This window comes from Oryzias latipes, chromosome 13 (assembly GCF_002234675.1).
Source record: "Oryzias latipes chromosome 13, ASM223467v1".
In the NCBI taxonomy this organism is placed as follows: domain Eukaryota; kingdom Metazoa; phylum Chordata; class Actinopteri; order Beloniformes; family Adrianichthyidae; genus Oryzias; species Oryzias latipes.
In genome coordinates, this window is record NC_019871.2 from 32,469,289 (window position 1) to 32,486,113 (window position 16,825).

General features: G+C 41.4%; 1 protein-coding gene and 1 long non-coding RNA gene across 3 annotated transcripts in view; one reads left to right on the forward strand and one right to left on the reverse strand.

Annotated features, from left to right (window-relative positions):
• Positions 1–9,857, reverse strand: part of LOC101166894 (SPRY domain-containing SOCS box protein 4) — a 33,613-nt gene extending 23,756 nt beyond the window's left edge. For both annotated transcript variants that reach the window (XR_002291598.2, XM_004075961.4), the window contains exon 1: positions 9,454–9,857. The gene's annotated coding sequence lies outside the window, so the exon portion shown is untranslated. The remainder of the gene's footprint in view (positions 1–9,453) is intronic.
• Positions 9,858–11,147: 1,290 nt separating this feature from the next.
• On the forward strand, positions 11,148–12,765 carry LOC110016166. The gene is made up of 3 exons (XR_002874425.1): positions 11,148–12,165; positions 12,253–12,318; positions 12,391–12,765. It is a non-coding gene; the product is annotated as an uncharacterized LOC110016166 (long non-coding RNA).
• The last annotated feature ends 4,060 nt before the right edge of the window (positions 12,766–16,825 follow it).

Here is a 16,825-nt window from a genome sequence, read left to right on the forward strand (position 1 = left end):
AATAAACTTGCCTTGCCATACTTCCCTCTCCCTGACCACTTCCTCCAGCTCCTCTAAGGGGAACCTCGAGGGGTTCCCAGGCCAGGCGAGAGACGCAAGTCTCTCCAGCGTTTCCTGGGTCTTCCCCAGGGCCTCTGCCCAATGGGACGTGCCTGGTACACCTCCCCAGGGAGGCGTCCAGGAGGCCCGAGCCACCTCAGCTGGCTCCTCTGGATGTGGAGGAGAAGCGGTTCTACTCCGAGCTCTCCACGGGTGACCAAGGTTCTCACCCCTTTCTCTAAGGGAGCGCCCAGCCACCCTACGGAGGAAGCTCATTGCAGCCGCTGGTATTCGGGACCTCCTTCTTATGGTCATGAACTGCTGGTGTCAAATGTATCGGTGGAAAACGACTTTGTGGACTTCTATTTTAAGTGTTGCTATAATTGTAATATAGCAACACCTAAATCAGTTGTTTTCCACCGATACCTTTCACACCAGCAGGAAATGTTGCTGCTAAATAGAAACAGTAATTTGTTATTTACAGGTTATATGACTTTGTTTTAACCCAAACAAGTAAATAAGGGGGTAAAAAATAATGTTTTAGCATTAAAAAAAATCCCACAGAAAGAGCCCAGCAGTTCCTCTTGAAATCGTTCATCCAAAATTCCTCACATTTGCACACAATCATTTCAACTGCTTTGGAGAGCAACTCAAATATGAGGCTGCAAATTTTAAAGTGGCTCTATTAAGTGTTAGCCACAGAAGGGATTACAGTCATTACACAGTGCAAACACCAGAGCACTGCTGGCCTTTTTTTAATGACCTGTGGTCCCATAAAACCCTGGCTGGGCCGCGGTCAACAACGGATTGCTCTTAATGGGATTTCATTAACGTTCTACAGAGTCAGCATCAAACATGCCGACTGCAGTTCCCCAAGTGCTGAAACAGCCTCCTAGCACACATCTCAATGTGTGTCTGTGTAAATGACAGTGCTTAAAGACTGACAGTGGATTTTTTCATCTGGCATTTGTAGGGATTTAAGAATCAGAAGAAGACTTTTTTTGTGTCTTCAAGAGATAAAAATGTGCTGTAGCTTGTTCCTGAGCAATCTGGTAACTGGGATTAAATTGTATTGAACTGATGAAGCTCGTCTCTTAATTTTACTCATAGATTCGATGAATTCAGAAATCTTTCTAAATAGCAGAACCCAACCCAAAATATCTGTCCAAACATGCAAACCTCCATGTATTTGCTTCTAAAATGAAATCATTTAGCATTTAATGGTCTGCACAATCTGTTTTTATCTTCAGGCTTTTTTCCTTGAACAGGGAGCCTCATATCGAAGTGCATTTTTCCATGATCAATACAGACATTTTAAAGTTATAATAACTCCAATGATCAATCATTGATGGCTAAAAAGGTGCAAAAAGGCACTAATAATAACTATCAAGAAACTGTATTTCCAGAAGGAACCAACTCCTGAAACAAATGTCACTTTTGTGAAAGTTTTTAGAAAATTAAACTGAATATTAAAATAATGTAAAAACAAAGAAATCTTTTCCACAATTTCCAAGAGCTGGTATGTTTTATTGCAATTCTTACAAGCCAAAGCATTTCAACCAGATATTTGACTAAACCCAATTTGTTAAAGCAAAGAGCCACACAATCTCTCACCACAATCCCATACTAGATAAAAGAACTAATATTGAGGTGCAAGTTTGTATCTAAGACAGATATTAAATGCATGCTAACAAACTCAAATAATGAAAACATGAATATAAAAAGTGATTGTGAAAAGTTTAGAAATAGTATTTTTTAGGTGTCAAATACAGACAAGGGTGTGCTTAAAACGAATCTATATAGATTCTTGATTAGATTCATGAACCTTTTGTTCTGAATTATTTTGTAATTTATTCTGGTATTTTTTTTAATGAGAAACAAATGTTTTTTTATGACGATTTTAATTTTAGGAATTCATATTTGGCCCGGTGATGAACTGGCAGACTTCCCAGAGTGCAACCCGCCATCGCCCAGTTGTCGCTGCTTCAGTTCAGGGGGGTATTCCAGGAAGCATGTTTAAACTACCCTGACTTTAAGCCTGAACTCTGGCTGAAATCCGCCTGAACTTGCTTACTCTGGGTATGTCGGTTCCAAAAGACCGGATATGAGTTGGCGTAATTACGCTCGACTTGGTAACCCTGGGCTAACGCACGGTACATAAAGACATTCTCAAAAGATCGCCGATTTCTGGAGTCACCATGGAAACGCGTGGAGAAAAAAAAAAAAAAAAAGGGCGACACTTGAGACGGAAGTGAGACGGAGTCCGAGATTTTAATGACGGCGGATAGAAATTATAAGTCCATCAAAAAAGTAACACGGCTGAAAGATAATTTAGTTAAATTTATTCAAACTCAATAATTGTTTATACAACTCAAATTTACGTATTTATCTAACTAAATGTCACATTACTTCATTAATCTTTTTTCCATCTTAATTACTTATATTTCTTGAACTTTCATATGTCTAAGTTTGAGCCGGCAGATATGCTCATTTTTATAACAATAAAAAGAACGGGGAAAAAATGCACGGAGTGCAAAAATTCATCACAGAATATTCCATCATTGTCATAACAGGTTTAGGTGGTAGAGGTGCTATATAAACTCATCATCCTCTACTTTACTCTCACTCATGGTGCAGAGACGTAAGCATAGTAGGACAAAATAGCTCGGCAAAACACGGTGAAACACAGTAAAACAGCTATACAACTAAACACATTTTGTAAAAAACCCACACTTAGACCCAAATCCGTCCAGACAGGCAAAGGGAATGATATCCCAGAATCCCTTGCGGTGCCGATCTAACGGCAGCATCAAAGTTACACCTACTTAATTGAATTAATTTGAACGAAAGGAAAATAATTGTCTGAAAACTACGTGTTATTTTTAAGGTGACCTAACAAAAAAATGATTTATCTTAACTAAAGCAAATAATTAAGTTAGATCAAAGTAAAAAAGTTTATTTATACAACATCCATACGTGGTCTCATCATCCTCTCATGGTGGAAAAAGTATTATCTGAGCTTTTTCATCCACTAAATCATCTTCAAATGGACACGCCATGCTGCTTCACTTCTCTGTAAACAAACTAATCTTCAACTAAACCTGCTCCGGACCAGGTTATGTTCAGAGCATGAGTTGCCATGGTAACTTGACCTACCCTGAAACATACCTCCATTTCTGGAACCAAAAGCTGAGGTTATCAACTTCCTTAGCCTCAAACTTATCGTGGGAGCTAGCATAACCTGCTTTCTGGAATACCCCCCAGATCTAAAGTCACTGGATTTTGTTTCCAAGCTTTGGTCCATCACAGAATGGTCCGCTTGATGCCAGTCTGAATACAGACCAAACGCAAGGTTCGGGACTCGATCTAGAACAAATAAAGCAGACTCTATCCGGAACTAAGAATGTTTCCAGTCTGAATACACCCTAAAAGGGAAGGTGGGAAGATTCCAGGAGAACCTGATATATGCACCCAGAATTGGGGCCAGAGGACAAGGTCCAGTTCAGGGCTCCTGGTGGGGTGGAACCCTCCTAAAAAGGTTGTGTTACAGGTTGAGTACCTAACCCAACACTAATACAATGTGCAATGAGAAGGGAAGGACAACTTCAAGTCAAGAGCTTTTGGGCCGTATCTGAATTCTTCCCCTACCCACTCAAACTGATGATGGAGATAATGGTAAATGGTGTATAGCGCTTTCCTTCTTTACTTAAAGCCCCAAAGAGCTTTACATTCACAGTCCCATTCACCCATTCACACACTGATGGCAGCTCCGCTGACCTACACTGGCGCCAACCTACAACTACTAGGAGTAATGTGGGGTTCAATGTCTTGCCCAAGGACACATTGACGGGCAAGGTGGGAACCGAACCTGTGGACTTCCAATCAGAGGTTGGCCGCTCCACTTCTGCACCACAGCTGCAATAACTGAAGGTGTGAAGCGCCACTCCTTTTAGCTTTAGCACTAATCAACGCAATAGGAGGTTAGCTGAACTAGCATGTTGAAGTATGCGAGTTTCGTGTGTGCCTTTCCAAAACACGTCTACACAACTAATCCTTTTCCTCTGACGTGTTGAATTCTGTGCATGCAAAGCATAATGTCAAATTGATCTGCACCAGGACATGATCACAGCGTTGCCATAAAAAAATGGCACTTTACTTTATCAAATTATCCTATCCTAAATTATCCTATCCATTAAGTGCTGATATTTATCCCAAGAAAAAGCAAAATAGGTACAACTTATTTTTCACACTTTTGTGTAACAAATACTGCAATAATTGTAGAACTAAATGTTTACTTACCCCTTTTTTGCCTCATGAACAGTGCAACAGATTAGTGTTGGGTATAACTACAAGCTATTTTGTCAATTCAGTTCCAAATCAAACATTCACCAACTGATTTCAATTACACAATATTCTGTTAAATGTCAGTTTGTTCGTCATATTTCCATTCTAAAACCACATTTGCTTAGCTAGGATAAACAACAGTTAATTGAAACTGGATGCAGGTAGAACTTTTTGTAATGCAATGTAAAATCTAATAGAAATACAAACAAAATACTTTTTTTTATTGTTTAAATGGATTCATTTATGGATACTGCTCTCAGTGAAGATCCATTCCTTTTTTGCCGTTTTAACTCTACACTACAGAAATTGCACAATCCCTGCTTTGAGTCCGTTTGTTCCCTGCGGTTTGAAGAGGTGACAAATCGTGGAAACATTTGAGAACTTTCTTAGCAAACAGAACAGCTTAGCAGGTGTGTGTAACCAAAGGATGCACGGTGGTTAAAGCTGCAAATACCTGACCACCCCCACTGGTAAACTGTCTCCACACATGAAACCCATGTCCTTAGAAAAAAACTTCAAATAAGAACAACTATAGTAAACGGTTACATTTCTACCGGGCAAACCACCCCAATTCCTTCTGGGGAAAATCATTTTCTGGTATAGTGTCCCAATGGTGGTATTTCACAATTTGAAGGAGAAGCTCTATTTATCTTTGTGGAACCTTTAAAGTCCCCTTTCAACAAAAATAATCATGTTTTTCTAGTGTTTGACATTTACGTGTGGCATATTTCTTATGAGAGAGAACAAATGTGATAAAAAAAAGTCATTTCATTTTTGCATTTCTGAGTATTTATCCTTTTAAATCGCTGTTAATCAAACTGCTGCAAAGACGCTGTATTTGAATTAATGAGCTATTGTGACATCACAATGACCCAGGAGCACATGTGCATTGCAAAAGCTCCCTGATCTGCCCCGTCCAGCACACAAAAGGTCCCTGATCTGCCCCCTCCAGCATGCACATCAGCTCAGGTGCAGGAGAAGAGAGAAGGGCACATTGTTGCATTACCCGCACTTATTTTAAGTTTGTCCAATCAGGATTTTGTTGTTGGTATTTAAAATAAAGTCCCAAATGTGTTCTCCACATTTGTATTCCCTCTCTGACAGAGTCTGAAGGCTTGCTGTCCTGCATTAACCAGAGAGGGTAAAAATAAAATCAGGGGACCATTTTTATTTTTGCCTTGATGAAAATAAGAAAAATGTCCTAAAGTTCAGGAGGCTCGAGCAGGCTGGCTCCCCATCCAGCAGCAGGTCTCTGTCTGGCCACCAGCTCGCCTCTCGGGAGCCGCCATAGTAATCCTCATCGCTCCAGCTCCATCCGGCCTGTGATAGACGGTCCAGGATCCTGACTGTTGGCCAATTTGGTTCAGACGGTTCAGATGTGTACCACATAGCGCCGCTGAAATCACACTACTGCCAGACCTTTGTGCCGCACCCGTCGCTCAAATTGCACCGCTGGACCTCTGATCGCGTCTGTACCATTGACTTAAAATTGAAACTGGCTTCCTCTGTGTCTGTGTTCAGCACTGGCTGAACTTTTTTTAATCTATTGATTTTTTAACCTTTATTGTTTAAATGTGTGTATGTTTTATGATTGTCAGCAGATGGCTATTTTAAAATTTCCTCTGGAATTATTAAAGACCCTTTCTATCAATCTATCGATCTATCTAAACTGCGCCCCTTGTCACTGTTTTTACGCACCCCTGAAAGCTAACCTTTAGTGCCAACGTTTGTTAAGTTACCAGCAAACAACTGGGACCTCCCACAAAAAAATGGGCAGAGCGAACAGTTTTGGTGAAAAACAGAAGTATGCCTAACACAGGGGTATGAGAGTCCAAAGATTATAGATCAAAACAAAACCCAGAAAGGTTGTTAATCACTTTCTACATAAAAAGTTAAATATCGTGCAAGAAAACCGTTGGGAGTCACCATCACCACCTCTACTCCAAATGACTTCCTTCATCAATTACCTTCACTTGGCTGTTTCTTACATCAGATATTAACGAAGAACCAAACTCTGAACTGGATGACAAAACAATACAAAGCTAAGGTTAAATAAATATAGCTTCCTTGGTACCCTGAACACATCGTTTCTCTTTGCTTTATTTTTATAATCCAAACTGAAATGAAGTGAACTTTCAGCCTGAAATGGAACCAATTTTATATTTGATGGTTTTTGCATGTTTCCCCCGTGCATATGTGGGTTTTCTCCAGGCACTAAGGCTTCCTCGCTTAATTGATGATTCTAAGCGGTTCCAGGTGTGAATGTGACTGTACGTTGTTATGTGGCCCTGGGATGGACTAGTGACCACCTTGGCTCAACGTTAGCTGGAATGGGCTCCGGCAACCATGTGACTACAAAAGGAATTAAGCGGGTTTGGAAAATGGATGGAGGAAATTAGCCTTTTCATTTTTCATTTGTGTTTGCAGTAAATGATTCATCTGGAAAAAAAGAGAATTTAATTGAATTACTAACTGCCAGTTTATGTTAAAGTCCCACTCCAATCCTTTTTTGATCATTTTCTGAAATGTTCTTAGTGGTCATTCATTTATGATGCTGCTGTTTTTAAGCAAAATCAAAAACCTGTAGTTTTCTAGGACATAGTTTCTGCAGAGCAGCAGGATTTCATTAGAAATTTTCCTACAAGTTGCAGGTGGAAGCATTGGTGGGAAGTAAGCTCTCCCCACTTCCCATCACCCTTCTGTTTACACTCCCTCACACCCCCAACCTAGCTTTACCAGTGCAACAAAAATGTCCACCAACATCAAATCTATCCATCCGTCCAGTTCTGATCCAGATTCCAGCTCAGATCAGGAAAACAAAGACGGTAATGGATCCGTTTGTCTGACAGTGGATGATCAGAAAGGGGCGGAGCAGTGAGCGTGTTGCCCGCCCAGTGTAGTTTTTACGTCACAACTACAAGCTTTTTCAGACCATTTTTAGACTGCTCCTAAAGGCCCGTACACACCGGGACGAATTCCGCGCGATATTCGCCGACGTTTAACGCCGCGTGACTAAACAAAGGGCACCAATGTGAGTGTGCACACCGACGCGAAAAAACGCCACCCGTCAAAGCGTCAAAAAAAACGCCTCGGGTTCGTTTTTTTTTTTGACGCCTCGCGTCGAAATCTATTCGACCAATGAGAATGGCGCTTTTGCACAAGTGTCTGGAGCTTCTGAAGTTACAGTAAAACACAACTTGGGGGCGCTCAAACACAAAACTGCCTTTATGAGCACATATACCAGAAGATAGATGCCAAGTGGCATCTACACTGCCACGAAGAAATAATGACGGACATTCTAAAATATCCCCGAACCAAGCACCAGTTGGAGCTACTGGTGCTTGAAATATTCATGATTTCTTTGTATTATTCTGACAAGCGCGTAAATACTTGCTCTCTTCTTCTGAGTGAAAAGCGACTTTAAGAAGCGTAAAGTTGCGCAGCGCCACCTTGTGTACAGGAGTATTTCTGTTTTACATTAAGCGCCATCTAATGTCAGGGAATGAAATTGCATGTTCGCTCGGCTCACCGTCAGCGAAAATCGCCTGGGTGTGAACACAAAAAACGTGACGAAAAACGCTGGCGACTAACGCCTGGCGAATATTCGTCCCGGTGTGTACGGGCCTTAAGTCGCGAGTATTTAAATAAAGAGATACTCAGAAATGCAATTCTAAGCTTCATTTTTTTATATATGTCCTACATCAAGAGAAAATGTACAATAACCTGTTAAAACACCAAAACCACAGGGGCAGACAAAAAAAAGCAGATTGAAAAAGCCTGTAGCAATGACGAAGGAACTGGAATCGGTGGGCTACAAGCTCCCTGCTCCGCTCCATTCCTATGTATCCTCTTGTAGACAAATAGATCCACGTACGTCTTTGTTTTTAATTCAATGACCAATAATCGGAGTTGGACTTAAATGATTTAGAAGTCATTTGACAAGAAGAGGGGACCAAAATTATTCCTGATATGTGCAGAAATCGCCTCATCAACTACAAAAAACGTCTAACCTCTGTGCTAATAAGTGTTTTGTTAAAAAGTAAAACGTCTTTGGCGCAAGACGGTTCAAATACTTCTTTACCTACGTGCAATGCAAACAAATGTTTAGAAATTTGTTAAAAATTACATGTCAATTTCTTTTTAGGTGGGCAATCCTAAAAATCAGCAAAAGAAGAAATACCGTATTTTCCGGACTATAAGTCGCCCTACTTATTTCCTTCAATGTGCATCAGGTAGCTTGTTCTCCGTCACACCATCTGCTTTAGGCCATCCACACAAAGCTTCCATAGAGGCTGATCTGGACAGTAGCCTCCCAAAGCCCTACAAGACCAACCAGATGGTGTGGTAAAGGTCAAAGGATGGCACTTTAGCCTTCAAAAGAAGGGATATCTAAAGGCAAGTGGGCTAAAAACAAAAAGAGTCCCTTTTGCTACAAGTACTCCATCCTGACCCCATATGGTTTTCAAATGTATCATGAAAACTTGGAAAACCAAGTTTACAACAACATAGGAGCAAACTGACGGCAGATACACTCACATCCAATAAACTCATTATGGGATATCAATTCAGAGAATCATTGTACAAGGTCAATGTTTATGTTCTTTTAAGGCAGCTGCTGTAAATCACCAAAACCACCAAGCAACACCACGACTTCTGATAATCGGACTATTCTGATGAGGCCTTTTCTCTAGCTATAGAACATGATGTGAAGGGAGAGTTCACATGCTACAGCTGCAACAAATGCACTGCAGTTGTTAAACAGGTTAGACCGTCCTGAATGGATGCATGATCCTTCTGTGCTGAAAGTGAAATAGTTCCTAAAAACATCATTTTATTGTTGTAATGTCACGTGTTTTCTTGGTGTGCTTGTCATTGAGATATAATGCATCTACGTGACATAATATAAAATCCAGAAGGTGCTCGTTTCTCTTTGTACTATGACGTGACAAATTACCGACGAAGTTTGAAGAGGTCTCTGCTTTCCCTCGCGTAAAGCGACAAGTGAACGCAGCATTCGTTTCTTTCTTTTTCTTACGCAATTTAAACAAACTCCGTAGGAAACAAACTTACCACACGGACGTTCACCGAAACATCCAGGAGAGGCGGAGGACGAAAAAAAGAAACGACAGCAAACTCCCACGACGCCAAATTATACAAGTTTGTTCTGCCTTCGTTAGACTCGAGGGGAAACGGACGGACGGAGCGCTCGGATTTCACACTTGAAGACAGTCAGTACTTCTCCGGGACGGTTCCGAACACCGACCAATTCAGAGGTTCTGTCCGAACGAGGAGGGGGAAGTGAAAGGACGTTTCACCAGTAACTAGCGGCTGCGCTCCTTTGTTTCTCCGTGTTCCGTGAATATTTCCACCGTTCGTGCGTTCGCGACAGCCGCTCATTGGCTGCGGGGCCGGGATCAAGGAAAGGTAACCGCTGTCAAGCTAGCTCCCGCCGAAGCGCCACTTCCGGTCACGACGTACAAACAGCTTTCTGAGAAATACAATTACAACTTTGCAATAAACTTACTTAGAAATAAATGTGTAGATATTGGCACGTTTTAAAAAAATGAATTGACGGTGATGTGAAGAGTTTTATTACCTTTATTTTGCCAAAAGAAATATTTGCCACAAAGCGGATACATTCTTCCGCCTTTATTGTGAAAGGAGTTAGGGAGTTCCTGTTAGTTTTATTTTTTAAAACGAGACAGGGCGGGGCGGGGTGGGGGCTCCTCATGCTTTGCATAGTTTTATTCTGAGCAGAATCACGACCTGAGTGCTACTTTTAGAGTAAAGCTCTAGGTACAAACCTGACTATGCAGCATTTAATAACAACCACGTTATGCAACTCAGCTTAATACCATTTGCCAATTCAACCACAACTAAATGTTGACTTTTTTAACAGAAATCAATTTTACAAACACATTTTAATTAAACTAATAATTTAAACAGAAATAAAGTGAAACTTAAATCCAAATATCTACAAATTCTTATGGTAAAAACTAAATGAAGAGCATATAGGGTAAATTGCTTCAACGTGAAATCAATTCATGGATTTGGTGAAACAGAAAGTTTCACCTGAGTGTCGTGACACTCGGGCTGTGTCTGAGCTCCCTCCATACTCCCTAACTGAAACCATGAAGTGCTGGACTACAGTGCCCTCCATTTAAAAAGCAATTCAGACACCATGCTCACTACTTTTTTTATTTTTCAACAGCAGATCTGACACCACGGATTTCACGAATAAAAACTTTGAGAATGCAAGCATTTCACGAAGACTATTTTTGAATCCCATGTGTTCTGATGATGAAAATATGGATGGTTTCTAAAGAAAGGACTTAAAACACATTGTTTTCAAACACATGGCATTGTGGTCTATAATCTACCGAGCATCGATGAACACTGGTTTTTTGCAGAGACTTCTGGGAAATCGGGGTACTTGATTTTATGACAGTAGATTCGGACAGCACCACAAAGTGGTAAACGCACTATGTAGTGAGTCGTGAAAGAATTTCGGCTCAACCTTGGATGAGCGGTGGAACGTTCCAAGGAAGAAGAATGTTTGAAGACCAGTCGCCATGACTCCACGTCTAGACACCTGGATGATCGGGAAACATCCAGGCCCAAGGATGGCTCAACTCACCGGTCTGGGGCCAGATGGAGAAAAATACGCCGCTCCCTGCAGTTTAGAGTCCCCGATGAAGCTTGTTTTCAGAGTGTGGGAGAAAGCTGCAGAGACAGCCCACAGATAGAACCAAGCTGGGATTGGAACCAACTCCATGTTCATCTCTGACACGGACGCACACGGAACGGTGACGGTTGACTTTAGCCGATTATTCTCAGCTTTCATCGCAGTGCTGGAAAAAGCTGATCCCTGTGAGAGACAGACAGCTTCAGCTGAACATGACTCATGGCTCCATGCTGTGTGCACGCATGCAGTGTTGTGTAATGGCAAGTATGCATGTACGTCTATTGTGTGCAGCGAGGCCATGATACTGGTGAGTTTGCATGCATGTGCCTGCCTGCATCAGAGGACCCCCAGCGCGGCTGAATGCTCCCCAGCTCTTCCGACCGACGTCACCCTATCATTTTCCCAGGTCTCTGGAAAAGTCTTTGTGTGTCCCCTCCCGTTATTACCCAGTGTGCCGTTCCCTCCACACTCCTCATATGTCACGTCTTTGTTCTTCTGTGACAGGGTTGGTCATAAACGAACAGTGCAAGAACTGAGTCACCAAAAATCGGTTGTGCATGCCGAGCGCTTCGGGGAAAGTGCTGTGCTCCAACTTGTCGGATGATCCTACTTGATGTGAGTCTTTGGTGTAATTTCCAGACATTCACAGGCACTTTTGTGTATTTTATACAACAACAGGAAACCATCGTGGTTAACGCAGTGTTTTTAAGCAGTGAGAAATCTGGAGCAATCTGAACAAAAAAAACAAATCAGTTTGAACTCTAAGTAGCATGTTAACGTGCTTTTAAAGAAACCTCTCTCACTGCAATCACATCACTTTTTGGGGTGGGGTCGACTCGTCAGAACTGACATTTCTGGATTTTTATTAATATCATCAAGTCAAGGCCTGTAAAACAAGATTTCAGCATCTCTGCAGCTTTTTTGATGCTTCTTGTGCTTCGTTTGTCCGCAGAGGTGTCATCTTCTGTTTTAAGGTACCTGAGCAGCACCGTCACATGCTGTGGCCACTGTGCTCCACCACTCCCACCCTCACACACAGACACATAGATTTGTTTGGGCTCAGCACAGCAGACATGCAAGTCCAAACCCCAACTGCGGTAGGAGAAAACAGTCAATTAGTGACTCAGATGGAAGATTGGTGCGCGGCTGGTACGGTAGTTATTTACTCTTTATCAATTATTTAGGTTGCTGAGTTGTGCCGACTCTTGAACGCACATCCAACACAAGCTCAGTTAGGTCATAAATAATGGGTAAGTCTGTCTCTCCTGCATGTTTTGTTCAGAGTTGGGGTTGGATTGTTTCATTGACTCTCTGCATGTCAGTCTAGGGATTCCTACTTCATGACAGCTTGAGTCCAGCAGCATGCTTGAGGTGAGAGAAGTAAGGACTCTGTGAGTCTGCTCAAGTATTCCAGCAACCCTCTAGGGCTTCCTGGGCTACAGCTGCTCCACGATGCTACCTTCTGGGTTTTAACCAGAGATTCTTCGATGGCGAACAATTGGAGCCAAAGCAAAGTTCTGCAAGAGAGAATGTTGGACACTCAGCACTGAGACTAAAGACACACTTCTAGTTGCTTTCATTAAAAAACAAGGTTTCATGTTTTTGAGCAACAGGAAGATTTAAAAGACCAGGGGGGTATTCCAGAAAGCAGGTTATGCTAGCTCCCACGGTACGTTTGAGGCTAAGGAAGTTGATAACCTCAGCTTTCAGTTGCAGAAACTACGGAGCCCGTGTCCTGACATTAAGATATTAAAATATATCTTGTTCCCACAGATTAATATCTCGTTCGTACGAAATACTATTCCGTTCCCACGAAATGATTAACTCGTACGAACGCGTTCGAATGGATTAATTATTGCGTTCGAACGCGTTCGTACGAGTTAATCAATAATTATTCACGTCATAAGTCATTCAGGCGGATAAATTGACATAAATTAATAATCGGATAAATGATCGGCTAGTTAGTTAGCATGTAGCCTAATAGCCTTCGAATGTAAAGCAACTGACTGCTAAAGTTAATAAAAGACAAGTCCTGAATATTATTATTCCTATTCGACCCTAAACTACAATATCAGCTGTCTGTCTGTCAACAGACCAGCCAGTTGCCTAAATGCCGGAATACATCAAAGAGCTCTGCGGCAGAGCTAGTAGTAGCCTAGCAGGAGCTATCGTATGACAAAGCAGCTTAGTTATCATAAATCTTTTGATATTTTTCTTATATTCATTGAGACGGTAATAAAGTGATCATTTTTGTTTTTCATGTTCCTTTTTTGAACGAATATGGGTCACAGAGACCCGGAAGTTACCGATGAAAGCGGCTTTTGCCGGCGTACAGAGAGCATATCCACGTGAATGACTTATGACGTGAATAATTATTGCGTTCGAACGGATTAATTATTGCGTTCGAACGAAATAATTATTGCATTCGCACGGGTTAATCATTTCGAGGGAACGGAATAGTATCTTGTGGGAACGGAATAGGAACAAGATATATTTTAAGATCTTAAGGTCAGGACAAGTGCTCCGTAAGAAACAGAAGTATGTTTCAGGATATGTCAAGTTGCCATAGCAACTCATGCTCTGAACATAACCTGGTCTGGAGCAGGTTTAGTTGAAGGTTAGTTTGTTTTCAGAGAGGTGAAGCAGCATGGCGTGTCCATTTGAAGATGATTTAGTGGATGAAGAAGCTCAGATAATACTTTTTCTACAGTGAGAGGGCGATAAGACCACATATGGATGTTGGAAAGATAAACCTTTTTACTTTGATCTAACTTAATTATTTGCGACGTATAATCTTCATACGCCGTCATTAAAATCTCAGACTCCATCTCACTGAAGTATAGCGCTCTCTTTTTTTCTCCACGTGTTTCCATGGTGACTCCGGAAATCGGCAGATTGAGGATGTCTTTACGTAACTGGACATGCACGTGCGTTAACCCAGGGTTACCAAGTGGAGCATAATTACGCTAACTCACATCCAGTCTTTTGGAACCGCCATACCCAGAGTAAGCAAGTTCAGGCGGATTTCAGCCAGAGTTCAGGGTTAAAGTCAGGCTAGTTTAAACATGCTTCCTGGAATACCCCCTGCTCTAAAGTAAATGCTGTTTTTACTGTTTTCAACAGGTTCTTGTTGCATTTTCCTGATGATTTTCCTGATGACAGAAAGAAGCTTGACATTGTATTCCTGAGTTTTTCTTTGTTCAAATCATTGTGAATCATGATGACATAAAAAATATACTGGGTGGGGCCAAAGTCTCCCTGCTCTGCTCCTTTCTGATCATCCACTGTCAGACACACAGATCCATGAGCGTCTTTGTTTTCCTGGTCTGAGCTGGAATCTGGATCAGAACTGGGCGGAAGGATGGATGGCTACGATGTTGATCACCATGTGGCACTGCTAATGTTAGCTTGGGGTAGGAGAGGCTGTAAGCTAGCAGGAGTTTTCTGGTATTTGAAAAAGAAGTGGATTTTTGTCTTCCTCTTCACTTCCTATGCGTGCTGACACGTTCTTTACTTTGAATGTGTAACCCTTGTGCTATCCTATGACCCCCCCCCCCTTCCATTGACGTGTTCTCCCTACCATGACAAAGGTGGATAAAGGTGGAAAGATTTCATGTTATCCATGGACACCAGTGAAGATCACAAATCATTGAAGAAAAAAGGTTCAGAGCACTGTTTAGTGGGTCTAGATGACCCCACTCCCAATGTTAAAGTGCCTAGGATAGCACAAGGTTAAAAAATCTACATCTGGCCCTTTCTTTCCCTTAAATCCCTGCAGTCCATGTCGTAAATGTGTAAAAAAACAGACTGAAAGAGTAGAGTTGGTAATAGACTGACTTCCTTATTTAATAACAAATTCCTCATATTTCCTCAAATGCTGTCAGTTTCAAGCAGGTGTGCTAGCAGAGCAGAAAACCTCCATTAGCTAGCATTTGATCACAAAACCTTTCAGCCTCCTACTGCAATTACAGGATAACACCGACAGCCAGCAGCCGCCAAGATTTTCCCCCGTCTCATTAACAACTGAGGAAAAGTCAGTCAGTTGTGAGTTTTGGGACGATGCAATGCGTCATGTGGAGGATCTCTGATTACCAGGTGAAGCCCGGGGGCCCAGTGCATCCTGGAGGTGATTTGTGCAGGCTCTGCACCATCAGTCTCCTGGAGGAGAGGAAGAAAAAACCAGACCCACACGACAGCCATCACACCTGTAATTGTCATCAGGGTGCTGCCAGCGATATCTACATACAGACAGATCTGACAATCCAAGCATTTGGTGAATATTGACTTTTGTTTTGCTTGTTGGTTAATGTATGTCCAAAAGTGGCCTTCTTATAAAGCATTTAATGCTATAAGGCCTTCAACCATTGTTTCCCTGTTTCTTTTTCTTTATTATTGTATCTTAACTAACTCCTTCTACAATGTTTCAGCTATTTTAACATTCAACTATTCAAATGTTCAGCTCTTTCAGCTTTTTCCAGCTATGACCTTTGGTCCTTCTAATCCTTGCACTTTTAAAGATATTCCAGGATTTTTATGAAATACATGGGGAATCCTTGATGCAGAAGCTCGCTGGTTCGATACTCTGGCATTTTTCAAAATCATATCTTTTTTGTTATTGTGCTGTTTTCACTTTATTTATGGTCAACTTTCATCATTAATTTATTTTTCTTGCCAAATATTTTCATTCTGCAATATAGTATTCAACCCTGCATGTTCTCCTGGAAATGCAGTTCCGTCTAGTATAAAAACAAGCTTTAAATGAAACGCAATTATTTGCTTTAAAAGCTTTTTGAATTCTACTATGCAAGTCTTTAAACATGATAATTATTCAATATTTTTGGGCCTCTGATTTGTCCCTAAAGATTTATTCATGTATTTTCTTAAGAAGCAAGGCATAAAAGCACTTCAAAATATCAATAAAGTAATTCCAAATGAATGTGAGGAAAGCGTCTAAATGCAAGAGAACAGCACAAGCCTGTAAAATGAGCTGCAGCTCAGAGGAAAAGGCTCCACCTGCACCGACTCTCCACCGGCTCCATCACTGTTTTTCCCTGCTGTAGTGTCCCCATCGCTTAGTTTTACAGGCCAGGAACAACCTGCACCCCTGAGGCTCTTTCCAACAACTCTGGCGTTGTTGACAAAAAGTGTTGGAAACCCTGACAAAACAAAGCCATCACAGGCCGAGTCCGGCTGCTTCTCCTGCAGAGGATGCGTCCGTGATGTCCTGCTATTCAGGCCAGGAGCAGCTCTGGATGACGTCACACTGCTGCCTGCAGAGCCATTTTTTTCTCAAATATTGTTTTCGATTAACATTCAAGCTACACGTGTTTCTGTTTATTTGGTTCGAATTATTCCGAGGCTAAGTCTTCACCAAAAGGTCCACTGAGGTGATGCAATGAAAGGGCTCCATTCAGGTGACAACACTGCCACCCAGTGGCCACAATTATACCAACTATGCCAAAAAAAAAAAAAATCAGAAACCAGAGTTTATAGGCGTTTTGATCCAAAATAAAACAAAACAATGAAGATCTTGGATCACTTCCAAAATAAAATGAGTTTTCATTTAAATATTTCAAATAATTCAGACACCAAACGACCATTTTCTTCAAGGAATATGTACCGAATGGAGCTTTTTTAAAACTTTTTGCAGCTTGAATCATTTCTTTAACCTACACATTTTAGCTAGATTTCTACAAAGAATCGGCAGTTTTTTCCTTCAAAAACATTAAAGCGTTTACCCGATTATTAGAGAAAATA